Genomic DNA, 17403 nt, shown 5'->3' with positions numbered 1-17403 from the left:
AAATGGTCACATGGCGGGTGGCCCCACCCCCTGATCTCCAGACAGAAGAGAGTTTAGATTGCCCTCCATGCCGCTGAGCAGCGCAGAGGGCAATCTCAACTCCCCTCTGTCTGGAGATCAGGGGGTGGGGCCACCAGCCATGTGACCATTTTCAAGAGGTTCCGGAACTCCGTTCCTCCGTGTTCCCCCTGAAAAAAAACCCTGGATAAGAAGAATGAGAGAGATGAGGGACTGAAAAGGGCAAGGAGGATCTGGGCAGGGAACCTACCATGTAATCCTAAACAAAGTTACTTCCTTTTAAGACTATTGATTTTGATGGATTTAGAATAATGTATCTCTTTTCAGGATTACACTGTTAAATACTGAAGGTAGAAAGGCTTTTGGCAGGAAATGGCACCATTTGCCCAGGGCCCCCCAAACCTGGAACCAGCCTTGAAGATGACCCAGAGCTCAATGGTAAAGCACATGCTTCAGCTCCATCTATCTTTTGTGAAAGAATTTTGTGATATGTACCTTAACTAGGGTTGCCATCCTCCCGGTGGGGCCTAAAGATCTCCCAGAATTACAACTGATTGCTAGACTGTAGAGATCTGTTCCTCTGGAGAACATGGCAGCCTCAGAGGGCAAACTTTATGGTAAACTATAGATTCAAGGTGAATATGGATTCTACAAGTAAATGAGAACTTAGATCACCCACTTTGCCATATTCTGTGACACATTACAGGAATCCCAAAATGTATAGTGGGGTAGCTCTAAGATTAGAATTGGGTCATAAACTCTAAGATTAGAACCGAAGCCTCAGCATGGCTACATGCATTCAAACATAGGCCAAAGGTCTTTTTCTCCACAAAGAAGGACGGTTTGCTTTATGAGCTAAACAAAGATCAATTCTACTCTCATTGGATGCAAGAAATAGACTATCTAACCTCGGTCTAGCAAAGGACAATATATTGACTTGGGAAAAGTGAATCTATACTAACTACCAAGAAATGAATAAAATACCTAAATGTTATGCATTTCTTGATAGTATAGCTCAGCTCAGTTATAAGAGCTCTGAGAGTATGCTTCACCCAGTTCTTTGGTACCCTTCCACCTCCAATCATTTCAGCATATACTATATATCTAACAGTTCCTCACTATTGTAGAGCATTCATGCTTACACGCTGGAATACTGCCCTTTTAGCTATTCTATATGGGAGATACTGTAATTTGCCTTATTCGGATAGACTCCGACTCCTGTCCCATATGATACTGGAATGTCCTCATTATAACTCTTATCGCGACTTATGGATTGCCCCTATTTTAACTAAATTACCTCTTACTATATTAAAAGATAATTAGTGCCCTATCTGCTGATGGATAGAGAGCCAAGAACTACACTGGCCATGGCCAAATATTGCTCCATCATATTTTCCTTAAAGAAGTAAAGACTCCTTATCTGCTGTTCAAGATTATTGGATCAAAGGAGCTTGAAAGGAAAAGGAAAAGAAAGATTCTAGGTGAAATCCCTCTCCAAATTCCTCCCTCCACAAGTACCACACCCAAATCTCCAGGAATTACCCACACCAGAGATGGCAACTCTACCCCACCCTTCCCAGGTTCCATTTCCAAATTTCCAGGAAGTTTCCAAACCAGAGTTGACAAACCTAACTATGACTACTATAGAGCTGTGTCTGAGGCCCTGAAGGCTACCATGACCAACAAGAATATACAGTACTGGCTTAGACAGGCATGATGGCATGAGGGGAGTGGGGAGTAAAGGTGGGTACTGACTGGAAAATGGACCAAAATTTGACACGGACCAGCCCAGTTCGGTGTTCACGAACCAGCAGGCTGTGGGACATGAGTTTTCCATGGACCCGACAACTTTTCAGCCAGTCCATTGGTTCGTGAATCCACACTGGGTTTAAAGTGCCCATTTCCATGCCCGTCTCTTGCAAACAGCATGGAAATGGGTGCTCCCCCATGGGGCTGGCTTCAGTTGACAGGCCCCAGAAGTGACAGACCATAGACTGACGAACCAGTCCATGAACTGGGGCGGGTCTGTGAAAGTTCATGGCCCATGGTCCGTGAAACGCAACGGACCATGGCCCAACAGCCCATGGTTTTTTGCTGGTCTGTGCCCACCTCTAGTAGGGAGTGTTCATTCAACTTACAACTTAAGGGGGCTCAGTCCAAGAAAAAGATTTCACTCTTGATTCTGCAGATTGTCTGATGCAGCCAGTAGCAAGGGACAAAGAACTGATAATGAATATGAAGAACTAGAAAACTGATCTGGGCAGAGACTTAAAGGGAGAGGCAATGAGAGCATACCTCTTAAATATGAGTTCAACTGATGCATTCTGACTGGACTGATGGGAATAAGCAGGAGATAAAGCCTACAGGTAAGATGGCTGAATTATGGAAGTCATTGAAAACATAAAGAAGAAAAAGAAGTTCTTGAAGACACTAAAAGGAAAGGAGAAAAAGAGGCTGGATTTGGAAGAGAAGGAAAAGTTGATCTTTTATACCACAGTGTAATGGGGGGAAATCAAGAACTTGTCAAGTAACCAGACATGAACCTAAAGACTTTTGAGGAGGCTAGAAAAGTCTGTTAATAACTTAAGAGGAAACATACCCAATTGATACAGATACTGTGAGGACAGGCTACAGCCTTTTGCCTTGCTGCTCTGCTCTGGAGTATGAATCTGGGCCAAACTACAAGTGATGAATGACACTTGAACGGCAAGTGTATTTCTCCCTGTTCACTTGCGCTCCACTCAATCCACTTGCTGTTCAAGTGTCATTCGTCACTTGTAGCTTGGCCCTCAGTCTGTAAACTGACTTCTGATGTCATTAGAGCCTGACATCTAGAGCTGACTACTTAATGCTGGATCTTAGCATGTAGGAAACAAAAAGAACTGTTTGCTAGGGCAAGTGGCACTCATTAGCACTCTTTAAAATACGCATCCCATCATTTGAACATGTATACTAAATGTGGTCTGTGGGACTCTTTCCCTACATATGGTAGCAATACTGAATTATGATGAAAAACCCTAGTTCAATCAACTTTTTACATCAAATTCAATCAAAACAAGTATTCATTTCATAAAACAGGGGAGAAAATATGTTTAAGGTGCAGCTGCTTTTTGTTCTTCCTCAGATCCACCCTCTTTCATGCCCCTGCCCCCGGTTTTCTGGCTGCACTTGTTTCCAGTCCATTTCCCAGTCTGTTGTCCACAGATCTGCTCAAGGGATTGTAGAAATATAAACATATCCCCCCACTTATGGATCCGAAGCTGGTCAACCGCTAGCCTTCCTAGCTTACCACTTTGAGCATGGGAGGATGTTCCATGTTAGTTGATTGTTCCTTTGAATTTGCAATTACTAGATTTCACACTGCTAGTCTTCATTGCAAACCAATTGGTTTTTCTGTCTGCTGACATAGAATGCATTGCATGTGTTCACTTTGCAGTGAACCTAGTAAAAAAACAAAGGTAGGAATGACACACTTCTTGCTCAGAACCAACCTCCATGTTGGGGAAATGTGGAGAGGAGGTCAGGCTAGGATTGCCAACTCTGACTTGGGAAATTCCTGGAGATTTGGGGATGGATCTTGGGGAGGGTGGGGTATAATGGGACCTCAATGGGATATAATGCCCTAGAGTCCACCCTCCAAAGCAGCCATTTTCTCCAGGGGAACTGATCTGTATAGGCTGTAGAGAGGGTACCCGGGTGCCTGGCAGTTTGCCCCCCACCTGCCAATCAACAGCAGCAGACAACTTGTGAAAATGTGGTGAATGCGCTTCCAGCTGGGCATGACGACATCATCTCTGGAAGTGACATCATCACGCTGGCTGTGAGAATGGTCCTGTATTTTGAGCAGGGCCAGTATCAATCCCAAACAGGCTGATTCTTAAAGAATCATTCCTGCAAAAAGTGCAGCAGCACTCCCATGGCCAGCATGATGATGTCTCTTTCAGAAATGATGCCATCCCACACAGGCTGGGAGCATGAGTGCCCCCTGCCAATTCCCATGAAAACCTGGCAACCCTACCTGGAGATCTGTTGTAATTCCAGAAAATTTCCAGGCCCACTTGGAGGCTGGCAACCCTAGGTCAGGGCAAAATTGTCAGAGAGACTTAACAGTTATTTGATATGATGACCCCAGATGCTCTCTTTACCATCTCTATGGACTAGGATTCCCAGGTCTCTCAGACTCACCAGCAGGAGGGGTGTGTGTGCATTACTCTTCTTACCTTCCTTCCTCTCACGCTCAAAGTGCGTGTGCGGTCTCTGCCTCCATGTGATGATATCAGTTCTGGAAGTGACATCATCATGCTGGCTGCGGGAGTGCTCCCAGGCTTTTCACAAGGCCAATTCTTTGAGAATTGTCTCATTTGTGGCCAAAATCGGTGGCAAGAGAAGCACGGGAGAACTCCTGTGGCTGGAGTGATGATGTCACTTCCAGAAATGATGTTGTCACACCTGCTGGGAGCTTGCACACCGAATTTGTGCCCAGAGTGCCTGCTGGTGGTAGGTGATCACTGGGTGGCTTGCAACCTCCTGGCGGGAAAGCAGGTAAACTGCTGGGCGGTTGCCTGCCACCAGTGGGCATCTGGGATCCCTACTGAGAGCTAGGCCAATATCTCCAAGGAAAAATAGATGACAGTGCCGGCACCAGTCTTGAACATCAGTGCAATTGCCAGGAAACAGCTGTCAGACTGTGGCTTGCTAAAAGTTGCAACTCAGCCTGCCTCTTGCAATAAGACAAAAGTCCACTGATTTCAAAAGGCTTTACTGGAGATAAACAACCATTAGAGTACACATTCCAAGATACACGGATCTTAGCTGAACTTGAAAATTGTTACGAATGCCAAGCAAAGGCTGAGGTACAGAATAAGCAGTTCCCTGCAGGCCCCATCCTCTCCCACAGTTCTCAAAACAAACGGCCCGAGGGTGAGAAAGTGAAAGTTTCTCAAGGGTGTCGGAAAGGCAGATATATGTAGACACAACATTCCTCTTCTCTCTGTAAGCTTTCATCGAAAGGCGTCCCACCTGCAAAAGAAACACTTAATACACTGACAAGATTAAAATGGAGTCTCTTTGGTTTAAACACAATCAGAACCTGACATTCTGCCCCGTCTAAAACGCTCCTCCCCCAGGTTTAAGAGGATATTGAGTATGGAAAGCTTTCAATAATTTAGGGGCACGAATATGGATAGACTCTACCCACTCGTCATGTCCAAAGTCAAAGTCCTTCCACCTAATAAGGTAAAACAACTTGTTGTGTTGAATTTTGGAATCCAGAATTTCTTGCACTTCATAGTGGATCTGGTCATCTATCAAAGTAGGTATTGGTGGAGTGGTGGTGTGCCATTGATTTGGAGGGGGGACCTTTTTTAACAAGCTAATGTGAAATGTAGGATGGACTTGACGTAAATTTTTTGGTAAGTCAAGGGCTACAGTGACTTTATTGATTACTTTGCGAACAGGAAAAGGTCCCAGGAATTTGAGAGCTAATTTACGGCTTGTTTGAGCAACTCGTAAGTTCTTTGTTGAAAGGTAAACAAGATCTCCAGGGTGCAATTCCCATTCGGCCACATGATGGCGATCGGCGTATTTCTTATAATCCTGTTTGGCTTTTTCGAGATTTGCTTGGATTAGAGTCCATTGCTGCGCAGCATCTCCCCACCACTCTGCTACATCTTTAGGCGCTGTTGGAGGGGGAAGAGCTTCAAAAGGAAAAGTTTTAAAGTCATAGCCATAAACTACTTTAAAGGGCGTTTCCCCTGTAGAGGCATGAACACTGTTGTTATAGGAAAATTCTGCTAAAGGCAACAGATCGGCCCAGTTATCTTGTTGAAAATTAATATAACAGCGGAGGAATTGTTCTAATATTTGATTAGTTTTTTCCGATTGTCCGTCGGTTTGTGGATGGTGGGCGGAGCCAAGTCCTTGTTCCACTCCCATAAGTTGAAGAAGCTCCCGCCAGAAGTTGGCAACAAACTGTCCGCCGCGGTCAGATATCACCTTTGATGGAAAATAATGTAATTTTACAATATGCTTCATAAAAATGTCCGCTAATTTCTTTGCAGAAGGTATGGTGGTACAAGGAATGAAGTGAGCTTGTTTTGAGAATAAATCCACCACGACTAATATACAAGTATGGTTCTTGGAGGGAGGGAGATCAGTGATAAAGTCCATAGAAATGATTTCCCAAGGCCTGCTTGGGGTTTCAAGGGGTTGCAGCAGTCCTGGAGGCTTTCCTTTTCTAGTCTTGGCGCTGAGACAAATTGGGCAGGAAGCAACATATTGGGAGACATCTTTGCGTAAATTTGGCCACCAAAATTGTCTTTATAACAAATGAAGTGTTTTTAAATACCCATAGTGGCCAGCAGTTGGGGCATCGTGACAATGCTGCAACACTTCTTTTCTTAAGCTAGCTGGTACATAAAAACGATCATTCCATAGCCATTCCCCTTGTTCGGATCGAGATAGCTTTTCTTTGGGTATATCCTCCCCCTCCTTCTCCACTTCGCTTTTCAGTTTTTGTCTCCACCCCTGATCTGCTCGAGTAGGCTGTGCTGTGCGACTGCGCATTGTGACCACGCCTCCTAGTTGCGTTGGCGAAAATACTGTGTCTACTGTTTCCTCCCACTTGCTTTTAAGTTGGGGCATGCACGACAGAGCATCAGCTAAAAAATTAGTTTTGCCAGGCAAAAACTTTAGGGTGAAATTGAATTTGGAAAAATATTCAGCCCATCTTAATTGTTTGGCATTCAATCTCCTGGGGCTACGCAATGCTTCTAAATTTTTATGATCCGTCCAAACTTCGAAAGGATGATGGGCCCCTTCTAGCCAATGTCTCCAAGAGGAGAGCGCTGCCTTGACTGCAAACGCCTCCTTTTCCCAGACATTCCAATTTCTCTCCAATTCTGAGAACTTGCGTGAGAGATAAGCACAAGGTTTAAGGTTATTGTCTTCCCCTTTTTGCAAGAGGACTCCCCCTATCGCCGTATCGCTGGCATCTACCTGCACAATAAATGGGCGATTTTCATCGGGGTGCTGCAAAACTGGTTCTGATATAAATTGTTGCTTTAAAAGATTAAAAGCCAATTGGCATTCTGGAGTCCACATCAGTTTGGATGTGGGTTTCTTGGCTTGCTCCCCTCTGTTCTTTGTTTTTAGTAATTCTGTGAGGGGGAGAGTTATTTCGGCAAAGTTCTTTATAAATTCTTGATAGAAATTGGCAAACCCCAGAAAGGATTGTAGTTCTTTACAGGTAGCGGGGGGTTGCCATTCTTGTACTGCTTTAATTTTGCCTGGATCCATTTTCAGCCCATCTTTGGAGATGCAGTATCCTAAATAACTGAGTTTGGATTTGTGAAATTCACATTTGGACAATTTGATAGGTAGCTTGTTGTGCATGAGGGTGGTTAACACTTGTACTAATTTCACATGTTCTTCTTCCGTTTCTGAATAAATTAACACATGATCTAGATAAACGACCAGCCCTTTATATAGGAATTCATGTAAAACTTCATTGATCATGGACACGAAAACCAAAGGTGCTCCAGACAGGCCAAAAGGCATGACCAAATATTCATACTGCCCTAAGGGCGTATTGAACGCGGTTTTCCATTCATCCCCCTCTCTTATACGAACGTGGAAGTAAGCATCTTTTAAGTCCAATTTTGTAAAGATCTTACCTTGGGCCACGACGTTGAGCAAATCTCTGATGAGGGGAATTGGATAAGCATTCGTGGAGGAGACAGCATTGAGTCCTCTGAAATCAGTACACAGTCTTAGCCCCCCATCCTTTTTCTTTACAAACAGTACTGGGGCTGCATGAGGACTATTAGCAGGTTGGATAAATCCTCTTTCCAAATTGGTATCAATAAATTTGCGTAGTTCCTCTCTTTCTATAGGACTCATTGGATATAGTCTGCCCTTGGGCAGGGTGGCTCCTGGGAGGATTTCTACTGCACAATCAGTCCTCCTATGGGGAGGTAAGGCGTTTGCTTCTTCTTCAGTGAAAGCTTGTAGATAGGCTCGGTATTCTTTCGGTATTTGATTGATTTCCTCTTGGGTTAATAGAGCTTTCTCTATCCGGGTAGGATTGGTACCCCAATTTTGGTTCCAACGGTGATTTCTACAACCGTCTTGCTGAAATGTAATGCTCCCGACCGGCCAGTCAATGTCTGGGTTGTGATCCCACAACCATCTGTACCTAAGATTAGAGGGTATTTGGCAGTAGGGCTAATCACAAATGACCTCGTCTCCCAATGCTGTCCCATTCCCATGATCACAGGTTTGGTTTCGGTGGTTACTGGGTTCATATTGGAGCCATCCATTTGTTCAAAGATGACCGGTGTTTCTAGTTCCTTCATTGGAAGTGCTAGTTCATTGACCAGAGCAGTTGCAATGATATCTCTGGAACATCCAGAATCGATAAGTGCTTGTACACGAATATGAGTTTTCCGCTCTGGGTTAACTAACGTAACTGGAATGAATAAAATGGACCCTCGTGGTCTTTCCACTATGGGAATGGACTGGTCTTTGATCTGCTGTTTGGGTCCGCTTACGACAGATCCATCTCGTTTCCCAAACTCGGGCTCTCGGGTCCTTCCTCTCCAATTAAAGCAGTTGAATCTAAGTCCATGACCTCTTCTAATTCTAATCCTTTCTCAGGAGGATTTCTTCGGGTTGCACCGCGTCCTCTAGCAGTTTGGGGAGCAGGCGTTGGGCGGTACGGCTGGGGAAGGGTGGTAGAGGTTGTACGTACTGGCTGGAGCGGAGCTCGTTGCACAGGCCTGAGTGGACATTGCACTGCGTAATGGCCGCTTTGGCCACAATGTAAGCACAGTCCTTGTCGCCATCTAGCTTCTCTCGCTCCTCTAGCCGCGTATCCTGCTCCTCTTCCCCCTCAAACAATGATTGAAGTTATTCGGTGCCCCGATGCCTGCTGTTGTTCTACAAGACGTACTTCTTGCGTACGGTTTTCCACTTCACATGCCAATTGAATCCAACCCAATAATGTCGAGGGATTGTCTTGCATAAGGGCCCGATCCAGCAATTTAGGATTCATGCCTTGTTTAAACAAAATTATTTTTGTGGACTCCTCACATCTCGGGCATTTGGCTGCTAGCTGTCGGAATTTAGTAACATAGTCTCTGGCCGACAGATTGCCTTGCCTAATGGTTTGCAATTCTGTTCGGGCTCGGTCTTCTTCTAACGGGTCCTCATATTGCGCGCGGAGAGCCGCTACCAAGCCTTGCGAGGTATCTAACTCCGGGCCCCCCAATTCATACAAGGTTACATACCATTCTGCCGCTTTTCCTTGCAGCCGGGATCCTACGTGTTCGATTTGACTAGCTTCGTCTTCGAATAAAAGTGTCCCCAATGATTGAAAAACTGAAGTGCTTGTACTAAGAAGAATCCTAGTTTTGAAGGATCTCCGTCAAACGTAGCTTCCAACTTTACCCACCCCATCGGTAACTCCTGAGGTCTAGTGACTGGGGCTGGTGCTGGTAACAGGTAGTACTGTAAAGGCACTGGCCTCGGTCTGGGCTGTGCATCTTGTTGCCACGGAATAGGTTGTACTGGTGGTTGTTGAGGTCTTGGCTGCGGGGGACCCTGAGGTCTCGGCTGCGGGGGACCCTGAGGTACTTGCCACGGGCGAAATGGTTGCGGTGCTGGACCTCTTGGAGGAGGATGATGAGGTGGTTGTCCTCGCGGTGGCAGGAGTCTTGGAGGTTGCTCTTGTGGCTGGAGTGGTTGCTCTCGGGGTTGAAGTGGTGGTTCTCGTGGTTGAAGAGGTTGCTCTTGAGGTTGAAGAGGGTGCTGCTCTTGAGGTCTCTTCTGGTTCCCGTCATCTTGAGGGGGCCCCTGTGGGAGATCCTCTGGTAATACGTCCGGTGGACATTGTGGAGGGTCAGGCGTCATCGTCACCAGTCTTTGTTGATCATCCTCCGGTAAGATCGGTGGTTCCCAGTTCAAAGGGGGGACCTGACCCTGTGCCGGCGTTAAGACTGGCTGATCCCTCTGGACAGGCACCAACTGTTGCTGCATTAACTGCTGTAGGGCTGCTACACCTCAGTTCATTGAAGCTCTAGGACGCTCCCCAGCCCCTTGTTGTGGCCCCTCACCTCTTCCTTCCATAACTAGCACCGATAGCAGATGCACTGCGTGGACCAAGCTCTCTTCCATGGTACCAATTCTATCCACCAGTCTCTGTATGTGAATTGGCACCGAGGTATCGACATCCTCATACGGAATTTCCTGGGGCAATTCAGTCGGGAATTGTACTGTATCCTCATAGTCCTCAGAGGAGGTGGTGGCACGGGACCAAGGTCGAATCTCTCCCATTCCGGTGGCCCCGGCAGTCTCACCTTCATCTGATATTCCAGCAAGGATTCCTTTCGCTAGTCCCGTTACTGCTGAAATTCCCGTATCAACAGCTTGAGTTCGGCCCTGTAGTTGCTGCCAACTTTGATTAATTGACTCGTGCTGCCCCATCCACATAGCCACTTCGGCATAATCCCAGCTCATTAAGTTGTGACGGGTGGTCTCCCAGTCCTGGGTATTCTCGGTACCCCTGGGGTCCCATTCTTTCAGTTGATCGGATTCTTTATTCCACATATACCATGGCTGGTTGCTGGCCCGTGCCTCGATCGGCATTCGGGACTGTTTGGGAAGCTCCCGAATAATGCTAGGTCCTTCCTCCATTGACGAACTGACTGTCCGTCTCACGTCAATGAGCGACCTGGAGAACATCATGCTTGCTCTCCTCTCCCTCGTTTCTCTAGGCCTGGAGCCCCACTGCCTCAGTGTAGGCAGAGATATCAGGGGTTCCGCCGCCGCCCGTGGTCAAGCTCCCAAGTCCCTCCAGACGTCCTGGGTGCCAGCTTGGTCAGGTTCGAGGGGATACACTGTAGCAGGACCAGACTCCGTTTCCCCCAGAACGGGTTGAGTTATTGTAGTAGGTTCCACTCCTTCTGTATTGGAGACATATGGATCAAACAAAGGGTCCCTGTCGGGCTCGGTCTTGGTATCCGTCTCCTCCGGCCAAGGCATTGGAACAGAGGTGATTCGTAACAAAATGTCAGACTGTGGCTTGCTAAAAGTTGCAACTCAGCCTGCCTCTTGCAATAAGACAAAAGTCCATTGATTTCAAAAGGCTTTACTGGAGATAAACAACCATTAGAGTACACATTCCAAGATACATGGATCTTAGTTGAACTTGAAAATTGTTACGAATGCCAAGCAAAGGCTGAGGTACAGAATAAGCAGTTCCCTGAAGGCCCCATCCTCCCCCACAGTTCTCAAAACAAATGGCCCGAGGGTGAGAAAGTGAAAGTTTCTCAAGGGTGTCAGAAAGGCAGATATATGTAGACACAACATTCCTCTTCTCTCTGTAAGCTTTCATCGAAAGGCTTCCCACCTGCAAAAGAAACACTTAACACACTGACAAGATTAAAATGGAGTCTCTTTGATTTAAACACAATCAGAACCTGACAACAGCTCTGTCTTCAACTATCTCATGCACCATAATGTTACCCAAAATGGGGGCCTTGTTGTGAGTAGGGGGAATTGGCATACAAGAAGAGACAGCAAGAGTCAAGTAACTGCAAGATCTTACACCTGTGTATACAAAAATTGTCCCTGTAGAGGACTTTTTCGATAAACAGCCAGATGTTCAAAGTAGTTTTAATTTATAAAATAATAAAGATCAATTGCACACAAAACACACAGCACACACACACACACACACACACACACACACAGAGCTAAACTAAAAAAGCAGGGAGGAAAATTGGAGAGAGAATGGTAGGGTCTGGTGATAGTAACCAATCGGATGAAAAGAACGCATCTATGAGAGAGTAGCGTTGAGTGACCAGTGCTCAGGAGAACAAGAGGCTCAGATAAAGGTCTTAGGGTGGGTGCTGGATCCAAGGGCATGCATGCATTATGGCAGAGGAATAGTCCAATTATACTGTGGAATATAATCTGGGGCAGGATCATGTCTTTTGCCTCAAAACAATAACTTAATGGCTGTTTCCAAGGTGAGACAAAGAACTGAGAAGCCGTCTCTGAGAAAAGACACTGAAACTGGGAAGGTTTGATAAAATGGAGGCTTTTTTGCACTTCAGAAGAGCCCTCCCCAAAAGCTCCAACCCCTCCTCTGACCATTACCCTTCCTTTAAACATCACATATGCATCTGGCTCACATGGATGATTGTATAATCCTTCCATTAAAAAAAAATTTTTTTAAGTGGTCATTGACTTATTGCGATATCTGCATCTACAAAGGGATTCACATTGCAGTGCTTGTTACATTGGATCACTCAGCAAACAAAATATCATTCTAGGAACACCATTAAGAACAGAATGCCATTTCTAATTTTATTTTAAATGTGGAATCGCGCATTGGAATACTGTTTGCATATTTATTAAACAGTGTTACCTTTAAAACTTGAGTGGGAAAATCAATGGTAGAGAAGGAGTACTATGCATGTGCAGGTTCTACAGAAGCTGAAAGACAGGACAGTGTATAGCGCAATTCCGCATATACTAAAAAAAAAAAAGGAAAATTTGGTGGGAATGCACCAACATCATTTGTGATGTGGAGCAGATAAAGAATGCATTTTCTGTTTTGGGATGTTTCTTTTTGCAACAAACACCCACAAAACACACATGAGGATAATGTGTGTGCAAGGTGAATTCTCAAAGCGGATTGGGAAAATGTGGCTTTGGGATGGGGAAACCCCCCCCAAAATTGGAACATGTGGAAGTGGCCCCTGCCTTGCTAGGCAGCCCCACCCACCTCACAGGGTGTTTTGTTGTGGGCATAATAATGGCATACTTTGTAAATTGCTCTGAGTGGGTGTTAAGTCATCCTGAAGGGCAGTATATAAATTGAATGTTGTTGTTGTTATTAGAGCCGGCTTACACCCAAACTGTTTTGCTTTTAATTTGGCATGTTTTAAATTCTCCCATTTTCTAGTTGATGCCACCACCTCCCTCCTCCTCCTTCCTGCACCCTCCTCCCCGCTTAACTTTCTCCTCTTCCTCTCTATGCAGCGTCTTAGATCAGGATAAGGAGGAGATGGGAAGAAAGATCGTGGCAACATGATTAAGCATCTGAGCAAAAGTTCAGAAACATGCCTGATACATGAACCTGAAAAGGACAGTGTGTGTGTGTAGGGTACTCATTCTCCAGTTCAGCTGGGCAATACAGAGCAAATAGAGTAAAAATGTGGCCATTGTTTCCAATGGGAAATGCAGTTCGGGGCTTTCTAGGGGTCTGGGGAGGCATTTTAGGACCAAATTTTATCAAATTTTCTGGGGACATACTACTAGCTGTTCTCTAAAGACGCTTCAAGTTTCATGAAGATTGGACTTCGGGGGGCCACTTTATGGGCTCCAAAAGAAGGTAACCTCAGCCACCCATTTCTTCCTAATGTGGGGGAGAAACTGACAGCATCTGGAGAAACACATAAATCATGCTTCCCCAGGATCCAATCTCCCTGAAACTTGGGGGGTCTTTAGAGGACAGTTAGCAGTAGGTCCCCTGAAAAATTGTAGATTAATTTTGCTAAATGCCACTCCCATCCAACTGGATAGCCCCCATAGTTTTCCCTGTAGGGAATAATGGAGATTGGAGGTGGCTGGGACAAACAGGGAGGAGAGAGTTGATTCTGGCTGACAGCAAGAAATGGTGCTGTGGCTCCCAAAGTGGGGATTGCCCTTTACATAGATGCCCCCCCCTTCCTGGAGGACCGAGGTGCAAAATCTCAGCAGAGGTGTGGAACCTTCTTTTTTAGCCCCTCCAGGAAACCCAGCAGGTCCCCCCCCCGATACGTTCAATTGAGTAAACAAGTCTCCCTCTCAAAAAAGCTGCAGAGGAATGTTTGCGCATACATGAAGTGAAGGTGCATCATGGGATACCTTCTCTCGTTTAGGAGGAATGGGAAAGAAACCAAGCATGGGATCGAGTGCAGATCAAGTGCAATGTGGCTGTGGTGTGCGAGCGAACAGGAAAGCAACAGGGAAACATGTGTAAGTCTGTCCATGTATTGTACACATGTAATTTGTCTCATGTAGTTTGGCTCTCAGTTTTGTCATTTTAGCTTCTAGGGATAATTCAGGCTTGATTTGATCAAGTCTTTTGGGCCATCCATGGTATCCACAAAACTCTTCTCCAGCACCACATTTCAAATGAATCCATTTTCTTCCTGTCAGCTTTCTTCATTGTCCAACTTTCACATCCCTTCATAGTAATTGGAATACCATAGTTTGTATTATCTTGCTCTTGGTCCCCAAACAGATGTCTTTATGTTTAAGGATCTTTTCTAGTTTCCTCATGGCTGCTCTTCCAAGTCTCAATCGTCTCTTGATTCCTTGATTTCAGTCTCCCTTTTGGTTGATGATTGAGCCAAGGAGTAGAAAATCTTGACCAATTTTAATTTCTTCATTATCAACTTTAAAATTGTGTAATTCCTCAGTAGTCATTACTTTTGTCTTCCTGATATTCACTTGTAATCCTGCTTTGGCATTTTCTCCTTTAAACCTTCCTCAGTAGTCATTTCAAGTTTTCACTATTTTCTGCGAGTAACATGGTGTCATCTGCATATCTCAAATTGTTAATGTTCCTTCCACCAGTTTTCACTCTGCCTTCTTCTAAATCTAATCCAGTTTTCTGTATGATATGCTCCGCATAGAGGTTGAACAGGTAGGGAGATTATATGCATCCTTGTCTACTTTTGCCAATTGGTAGACAATATGTTTCCCATATTCTGTCATCACAGTAGCCTCTTGTCCAGAGTACAGGTTGTGCATCAAAACAATCAGATGTTGTGGCACCCCCATTTCTTTTAACACTCTTCATAGTTTTTAATGATCCACACAGTGAAAAGCTTTGCTGTAATCTATACAACATAGTCTGATTTTCTTCTGAAATTTCCTGGTATGTTCCATTAGCCATTGTAAATTTGCAGTAGTGCCTCTTCCTTTTCTGAGTCCAGCTTCAACATCTGGCATTTCTCATTCCATATATGGTAAGAGTCTTTGCTGTAGAATTTTGAGCATCAGTTTGATTGCATGGGAAATTAATGTCCTCTCTTTCCTGAAAGCTTCCGTAGCCTTTCCCCATTGCCTCTGTAAATCTGTAACACATCACGCACACTGATATTGCTGCATACATTTAATTAATTAATTAATAGATAAAATTAACCCTCTTTACACTTTGTGCGAATAGAAGGCACTTTCACCAGGATAAAGAAGGTCCACAATTTCTGCAGTTCCCCTTCCAGTGCATCTTTCCATCATACATGATTCCTAAGTAGAGATGGGCATGAAACGGGAAAAAAACAAAATAAGAGTTTCATGTTTCATCACATTCCACGAATCACAAAACATGAAATTCCACAAAATTGTCTCAGTTTATGATAAGTTTCATTAGTTTCATGATTCATAAGAACCCAGGGCACTTCAATGGCCCCCTTCGTACCCAAAGATGCCACGCTCACAGGGAGACTTCAGCAGGCTCTCTTCCACCCATCCTCCCAGTTTGGCCAAGATTGTAAAACGTTGACTGGAACCCACAAAGCTGGGCCCCAGAGCCAGGTAGTGGCCTTGAGACTGGGCTTGGGGGGAGGGTCCCCAAACCACCACACAGACACCTGCCCAGGTATGAGAGGTGCATAAAATGAAACCAAAGGAAACAACAAGAGTGTGAGCCCTCAAAAGAGCAGAGGAAGAATTAAGAAGAAACAAAGACAAACAAAGAAAAAATAAGAGAGGCCTCAGTCAAGCTAGGCCCCAGAGCCAGGCAAAGGCTTGAGACTAGGGTGGGGTGGGGTGGAGGAAAAAAGGCACCCTCGTCCAAAGACCTTCCCAGCAAGGACAAGTGAGGAAAATAAGAAAGAGTCTTTTCAGTCTCTTTTGAAGCAGCAGCAAATCCAGCCAAAAGCTCCCAACTCCACTCTCTCTCACTCCAAATCCCAACAACAGATCCTCCCCCTCTCTCTGTCTACTGGAACTAAAAGCATGAGGCAGAGAGCTGTGCCTTATATAACAAATGCTCACATAGAGCAGAACAGGAGGTCTGTGGTTGGCAGACAGACCTGCATAACAGGGTTTGGAGGGATGAGATTGGTGTTCCCATGGCTACAGAAGGCCCATCTCCTCAGTTGCCTAGGGGATTAACCCTCCTGCTCCTCGCTGTATTGGGCAGAATGGAAGCTCTCCATTTGGCAAGGAGAGCTGCCTATCAAGGTTATGTGGGCTAAGATTGGGGTTTCCAATGGCAACAAAAGGTCTGCAGACATTCTGGGCCTACGTTGCCTGGGGAATCAATGGATTGGCACCAGCCTGTCTGGCATCACAAATCATTCACGAATTGAGTGAATTGGGCCAAAAAGTCATGCATTTCATGAAAACCACAGCCCCACAAAACACAGTTTGTGAAACACGAATTGGTCTTATTCGTCACAAAATTTGATTCATATTTTGATTCGTGCCCAGGTCTATTCCTAAGGGACCCATAACCTTCAAAAGCAACTTCTCAGGGAAGATTAGGAAAAAAACAGACTGTTTTGGGCTGGGCCAGCCCAAGCAGAGTAGTCCAAGTCCAGTTCAAAGTCAGAGCACAAGTCCAAAACCAGGGATGAGTCCAGGGTCCAAAAGCCAAGTCTGTAGGTTGGTTACCAGTCAGTTTGAGGGCTACACAGAAACAGAGTCAAGGCGTGGTTCAGAGGTCATAGAGCAAGGGAAGATTTTCAGCAGAGTGGTCACAGCAGGAACAGGATTCTGACATGTTGCTTCCACATCTCCTGGTCTTCTGTGGCTAGGTTTTATAGACAGGCTGGGCTTGCGGCCCGCTGCTTGGGAGTTATCCTGTCGTCATTCCTCATCATTCTTAACAAGCAGCTGGCATCTGGCCTGGAGGCGTGCACTTTGCCGCCTCTCCTGCAGCTCCACACATTGCCTTTGTCTGCGGTGCTCTCTGGATGAAGCTAGAAGTTTGGAGGTCCTTGACTGTGCTTCACCAGTGATGTTGGAGCTGGAGGGTGTCGGTGCCTCTGGCTTGGCTGCTAGCTGAAGACTCTGAGCTGCCAGCAGCTGTTCCTCCTGATCACCAGCTTCTGCTGAATCAGGGCTGGCTAGCTGGCTACACGAGGCTCCCCTCTTCTTGAGGAGTCCTCACTATCACTGAGTCCCATGACACAGACATGGGAAAGACAACCTATTAGTAATCTGTTTTTAGCACATGTGGTAAAAGTCAGCAAGCGCCCTGAAACCAAATCTGAAAAGAAATATTAGCTGATACTATAGTTTTCACCTCAAATGCAATGAAAAAAGTAATATGGTAGTTGTGGCAATCTCCCATTCTAATGGAGTGAAAGGTCAGGGCACATC

Source organism: Eublepharis macularius, chromosome 6 (assembly GCF_028583425.1).
Source record: "Eublepharis macularius isolate TG4126 chromosome 6, MPM_Emac_v1.0, whole genome shotgun sequence".
NCBI lineage: Eukaryota > Metazoa > Chordata > Lepidosauria > Squamata > Eublepharidae > Eublepharis > Eublepharis macularius.
The sequence above is the reverse complement of the archived record's forward strand: the minus strand, read 5'-3'. Positions refer to the sequence as shown.